Source organism: Leptonychotes weddellii, chromosome 12 (genome assembly GCF_054177405.1).
Source record: "Leptonychotes weddellii isolate Sample4059 chromosome 12, ASM5417740v2, whole genome shotgun sequence".
NCBI classification, from domain to species: Eukaryota; Metazoa; Chordata; class Mammalia; order Carnivora; family Phocidae; genus Leptonychotes; species Leptonychotes weddellii.
Genome location: NC_138380.1, coordinates 67,332,523 through 67,339,659, shown reverse-complemented (window position 1 = coordinate 67,339,659; position 7,137 = coordinate 67,332,523). Strand labels below are relative to the sequence as shown.

Genomic DNA, 7,137 nt, shown 5'->3' with positions numbered 1-7,137 from the left:
AAACTTTAAGAAGTTCAAGTAACTCAGCAAAGTATTATTTCTTTCTTAGATGAGAACTACCCAGCATTGTATTTTCTTTGGTCTTTATGGTTTCCATTATGTCTGAAGTTAAAATTAATACTCAATTTTAGAAAATTCCATTGGTTACATTGCTGGTATAGTTATCTACTTTACTCAGATACAAGATGCCTATGTTCTATTGAGTGAAAAGAAAGTGTCCAGTGTCCAGTCCATCGTACATGCTCTTCAAATTGCCAATGTTCACTGTAAGCCCTTGGTCATAATTGCTGAAGATGTTGATGGAGAAGCTCTGAGCATACTCATTTTGAATAGACTGAAAGTTTTATCCTTATTTTAATGTTATTGCATATTATTGCATATTTATCATTTATTAAAAACTACCACAAATCATCTGGGAAACAGGGAAGGAATGAAAATAAAAGTGCTATATTCAAGAAAACGAATGTAACAGTATCTCCTCAGAAAGAGATCAGAAACATATCTTTTCTTTACAGTTGGGCTTGAGGTCTCCAAGGCAGAGAATAATAGAGTAGGTGCCAGACTCTTATGTAAGTGATGGCTAATACTTTTTGAGTACTTAGTATATGCTAGGAACTGTGCTAAGACGGTTATATTTATTAACCCCCCCCATATTATTTGGTGAGGTTAAACACTAGTACTTATTAGTATCCCCTTTCACAGATTAGGATGGCAGGCATGGAGAGTTTAACTTCCTCGTGGTTACATAGCAGGTTGGTGGCAGAGTAGTGATTTTCTTTTTGTTTTTTTTTTTTTAGATTTATTTATTTTTGGGGGAGGTGTACATGAGCGAGGGGGAGGGGCAGATGGAGAGGGAGAAAGAGAATCTCTATCAGGTTCCGCACGGAGAGTGGAGCCTGACATGAGGCTTGATCCCATGACCCCAAAATCATGACCTGAACTGAAACCAAGAGTTGGACGCTCAACAGACTGAGCCACCCAGGCGCCCCAGGGTTGTACTGATTTTCTTAAACATCAGCCAGCCTTTTTAGTCATTTCCTTCCCCTGGCTTCTCTGAACTTATTGTTGAGAAGCTCTGTCTCAACTTTCATCTCACAGTTCATTAATCATGGTAAAACACTATTCTAGAAATCAGAACCTGCTACCTCCTATACCACCTCCCATTCTACCCATCACATCCGAGCCAGGGTCCTTCTCTTCTTTAGGAATTCCAGTGACTACCACTTCTTCTGTAGTTAACAGAGAGGCCACTCCAGCAGCACCCACTAAAGCAGTTCCTACCACCTTACTTGGATCGCTAATTCCTTTTTCCACCATATCCACAAAATCTCCAAGCATAGTGCCATAACCAAATTCTGAGGACCATGGCATAGTTTTTTTCAACTATCAGTGATCCTTCAACACCTGCATTCTTGGCAATGGTCACTGCAGGAATTTTGAGTGTTCTTTTAATAATTTCTATACCAATTTTTGTAATCTTCATTAGCTGGAGTCATTGCATCCAAGGCTGAAATGCATCGAAGCAGGGCTCAACCCCCTCCCAGAGCAATGCCTTTTTCAACAGCAGCTCATGTAGCTCTGAGGGCATCTCCAACTCTGCGTTTCTTTTCATTCACTTCCAGTCACCTGCCCCACTAACCTTCAGCACAGCTACTTCATCTGAGAGTTTTGCCAGATGTTCATTCAACGTTTCCTTTTCATATCCACTATTTGTGATACCTAACTGCTCAGTGATTTCTTGAATACGGTTTTCAATTTGACCCTTGTCACCTTTTCCTTTTAAGAGCATGGCATCGTCTTTGGTCACAATGACCTCTCCAACTTTTCCTTAAGTCTTGAGGCTGAACATCTTCAAGATTTAGAGTCAGTCCTCCTTCTCCAAACACTGCACCACCAGTAGCAATAGTCATGTCTTTAATCTGGTTCTATTGTCACCAGAAACTGGAGCTTTGACTGCTACAACTTGAAGACCAACTTTTAGCCTTTTCAAAATGAGTATGCTCAGAGCTTCTCCATCAACATCAATTATGACCAAGGGCTTACAGTAAGCGTTGGCAATTTGAAGAGCAGGTACGATGGACTGGACACTGGAAATTTTCTTTGCACTCAATAGAACATAGGCATCTTAGAATTCACATTTCTGATCTTTTGATATATTAATGAAGTATGGAGAAATATAACCTCGATCACACTTCATGCCTTTAATAAACCATACTAGGTACCTTATATCTTGAAATGTTATGAAATCAGTTCTAGTGGCATTGGTATCTGATTGTCATCAAGAAAAGTAAAAAAGCAAAAGATTAACTGGAATGGTGTACCTGCCCATAGAGTAAAGAGAGTGGGATTGCATTTCCTTGGAAAGGCAGCTGAGGGGCCCTTTATCCTGGGGGCAGCCTGAGGGACTCATGTTAGAAAGCTGTAGCCCACCTGCCATTCTGAAGGGACATGCCCAGGAGGATGACCCAAACACAAGTGCTTCAGGAGAGGAGCCGGCAGTCCAGATGGAACAAAGCAGCTGGGGAATTGTAACACAGAAAATGACTTAGAGAAAGTATTTTTGAGAAAATCACAAATACATCCGAGAATGAAATAGACTCAACAACCACCATGGAGAATGCTCGGATGCAGCTTACAACTGTCCCAGCTATGTCAGGCTTTTCTGTTCTTCATGAATCTTCTCTTTACCAGGTCTGATCTTAAGAGTCAGAAATAGCACGGTGAGGGAGGAAGGAGGTGAAATGAGTTGCAGAGAAGAAGCATCTTCACCTACAGGTTTACAGACTGGGACTGGCCCAAGCTGGGGAGAGGGAAAAAAAACAAACCTTTAAACATTGAACATTTTTAATAACAAAGAAGTGGATTCCTTCTTTCTCTTTTTTTTTAAAACTAAAACCAAAAGGAATATTTATTTATTTCCCCAGAGTGACAGGAAAACTCAGAAACCTGAGGTGATTTTCATCCCAGGTGGGGAGTGGGGGTGGAGATCTTCACCTACAGAGTGGGTGGAATGGGACAGAGAGAAGACAGGACCCTTTCTGAGCTTCCCTGACCTAGTTCAACAACTACAACAACTGAGTAAACCTGATGTTGTCACAGTTAAAATGCATATATTTTTGAAGGCCCTTTAAAGAAAACTGATATTAAAAATTGTGATTCCAGTGATGTCCCAGGGAAAGTAGTCACCTATTTCACTAATCCATGGAACAGGCTTAAAATTTCTCCAAAAGTATCTAAGGTAAAATTATGTAATATCTGTGAAAAATGTATGGCTCACTGCTTGGCACAGAAGCATTCATAAATGTTTGTCTTTTCCCTTAGGAAATAGGGTGTTTTATTAGTAGAGAAAAAAATGAAGGAAATTCTGTTATGACAGTTTCCTGTATTTTCAGAACTGAGGGACTAAGTTTTATGACATCCTTTTATGAGCCCAAGTATAAAACTCAGATATAGCCTATAGTTTTGAAGAACTGTTACATCAACTACTTTTAATCTGACTCATTTATATTTTCTATATAGAAGCATAAGAACACATTTTATGAAGTTCCCCTTCTTTGGGCCAATACAAACTCGGTCCAGAAGCCAGAAGTGGTGTGGCTTTGGAATCATGTCTGCCCTCCTTAGAAAGGATAAAGGCAAGTTCACCTATCTGTGAAGATCTTTGATTTGAGGGAACATAGAATTGAAATTGACTTTATGCACCACTTTTTATAGAGAATTAGATTAAAAAGCCCAATATCTAAGTCTGCTTTGTTCTAATTTAAAAGATAATCAAAATGTCTTCAACACTGTGGGAGGTCTCTTAGTAAACATGGATTTATATTTAACACAATTTATTTGAAAATCAGAAAGGCTGCCAAAATGGTCCAAACATTAAATTATTTCAATTTTAGAGGGCAGATATTACTGAGAAGTAATAAAATATTGCCAGCCTGCATAGGCAGCTCATCATCACTAATAAGATGAAAAGACCAATTATGCCTCACAGGGACAAATGTTGATGAAAGGGTGGACTTCATAACTGCCTGGCCATGTTAGAGGCTGTAATCACAGAGGAGAGGGAAGGAAGCACCCAGCACAACACCAAAAGCTGCAAGGAGGAGTCATCTGATGACGGGGGAAAGATGGGAAATTTTAAAGAAAATGTCAGAGGAAATTGCCTGGTGGTAAGAGCTCTACTTATGTATGACTCTTAAGGAAATTGTCTTCTTAGAAAATTATAAGTTCTCAAAATGTCTTAAATAAAAAACGGACCTATGTAAGCATTCTGTAGATCAAGCTTGGTATTCTCAGACTTCAGAAAAGTTGTTTTTATCTGTCACAGCTCCTCATTCTTCCGAGGAAGACTCAGGAACTGTGTGAGCTTGGATTTGTATAGGGGCTCCAGAGAGATATTCAACTTGCTTTCCATTCAAGCCTGATAATGTGAAGGTGAAGCTAAGACTCCATCAAATACTTATTGAGGAATTTTGTATGTGAATAATTACATGCAATTTCAAATGAGATAGCATATATAAAATGCAAAATACAGCCCTATATAGGCAAGGTGATATTATGCCTAAAATTATGATATGTCACAATCACTATGTATTCATTGAGAATGTATTGAAATGGATTCAGTACTGTACTGTGCATAGGAAGGATAAAGGAGTCGTGTCTAGGCTACTAGGGAGGTAATAGAAGGTACTAAGAGAAAAAAATAACATGCGTGAGAAAATTTTTAAAAATAATCTGCAGTGTGTAATTAAGTACCATATTATGTAACACAGGATTATTAAAGTTCAGAAAAAAATAAATGCAGTGAGAACTGGCAGGGGTTTCTAGAAAAGGGGGGAACTTGAAATGGGACTTGAAAAATGCATAAGATTTGGGAATCTAGAGGTTGAAAGGGAAGAAATTTAAAGAAAGAGAAATAGCAACCCCCAGGTTCAAGGGTGGGAATGACAAAGAGATTGGATTAGGGAACCAGTGTAGTAGGACCAGATTTACTAGATTGGAATCCCAGCTCCCCGACTTACAGGTGTAACCTAAATATTATGTGATCCTTCTGTGCCACACTTCCAACATCAGTAAAATGGAAGTAACTATCATTTCTATTTTAAGATATTTTGAGAATTAATGGATTGACATATATAAAGCATTTCCACTAGAACCCAACTCCTAGGAGGTTGTCAACAAATGTTAGCTACTCTTACTATTATTATGTTGTTGTACACTGTTAAAGGACATGATTTCATGGCTAGAATGAAGCCAGATTATACAACAGCAGCAACTACCACTTGTTACAGATGGAGTGATAGACACCATGCTCCACCCTTTGCCTACATTTTCTCTTATTCCTAACAACCACCCCCTGGAGAGAGGGAGAGCTGAGAATTAGAGAAGCAAATTTCTCAAGAATTCTGCAGCTATTAAGAACAGCCAAGACTTGGAAGTGCAATCTTTTGGCCATCACCCCCGTGTTTGAAACTCCTGCTTGAACTTAAATTATAGAGGATCCTGAGATTGAGGCAGGAGTCAGACACAAGTTTACTAGATGAGTTGAAAGTAGAAAAGAGTTCGGATTCAGGAAAATCAGCCTGGTGGTAGCTGGTGGCCGCTGGAATACTCTAGGAAAGGTGAGGTAAATAAACTTTTAAGATGGCAGCCCTGAGACATGAGAAGAGGGAAAAAAAAAAGATGGAGAAGAATTTATCCTGGGCCCTGAAAGTGAGAGACAGTAATTTTGACTCTTGGTGATGGATCCCAAATGACTAGGAGAATGGTAGCTTCTGGAGGGCTGACTTGGAGAGAGGGTACAAAAAAGGACCTTGGCTACTTGAACATAAGGCCAGGGCTGAGAGAGTCTCTTTGTCTCTGTATGTTTTGCAATGTTAGCTGTGCCCATCTTCCAATCCCTTCATGAGATTGGAAATTAGCTTTCCTGTTACCCTGGGTTGCATTTCACTTGTCCTTTGGGAGCTCTAGCTCACATTTTCTAAGCTGCTTGCTGTATAGAAGTCATTTAAAGAAGGACACATCAGTCCTGGAAGAAAACAGTTGTTCCTAATGCAGTTGAGAGTTCTGTTTTGTAGCCTCAGACCCTTTACAAGCAAGGAGTAGAAATAAACATCATGGCTAATGCACTTCAGCAATATAAAAGGTTTCTACAAGGAAAACGCTGCTAACAGTAAACAGTTTATATAAAGCAAAGATAAATCATAATGGAGTAGTAATTTGAGTTTGTATTGTACATCTCCTCAGGGAATTCCTAGTGCTCTAAAGACACTATCTCATTACTACCTGGAGTACCTCTGAGAAATATGCAAAAAGCATCATCTTCTTCAATTTTTGCAGAAGGACCTAAGTCACAGGGAATTAATGTGGCTTGTCATTATATGGAAGTGGATTACTCATTTTCATGGAAAGGATTGTCTCCGTGAATGGGCTGATTTTCTCGTGAAATTAGTCACTCAACCTGAGGGAAAAAAGACAACTGAAGTCCCCCCAGAAAACAAGCAAGCAAAATACACTTTAACATATTTCAGTACCTCTTTTGGCAACCCTCTGGACTAGTTTGAACCTAAATAATGCAACTAGAATCAGAATAGAGTATATTGACTTTATCCATTAGAGTAACATCACATATTTACTTGAAAGTTTTTGATGGGAAAGGTGAAATTTTTAAGGGAAAGTAAGAAACGTGCAGCTTCTAGGCAAATGTGTGACATAGTGGGAATGGAGCTGCCCTTGTCCCTCTGTACAGGGTCAACCTTAATGACAAATGGACATGCTCACCAGAGCATGATCTCTGCACCCAGAAGTGACGCATAAAGAATGATCGATCACTTCCTTAGGATTTCAGAGGAATTGCAATGGAGCCCACTAACTCTTAGGCATGCTGCTCAACAGAGCACCCACCACTACTGCACCGCTAGAGAGTGTGACCTAACTGCTTCTCTGCCCATCTTTCCCATAATCCTCTCTATCTCCAACTCCCTGCCTTGCCTTAGGTGTATACATTTAGAAATCACTCAAGCCAGAACATAGTTCTGCAAGATTCTAATGCTTGTCTTCCTTGTTAATCATTTTGGGTAAGGCTGCTTAGATCAACTTAGCTCAGTACGTTTGATTTTTACTCCTAGATGTAATGTCCCA

At 39.4% G+C, this 7,137-nt stretch overlaps 1 pseudogene; it reads right to left on the bottom strand.

The window, feature by feature from the left end:
• Positions 1-836: 836 nt before the first annotated feature.
• Positions 837-7,137, bottom strand: part of LOC102725992 (60 kDa heat shock protein, mitochondrial pseudogene) — a 48,569-nt pseudogene continuing 42,268 nt past the window's right edge.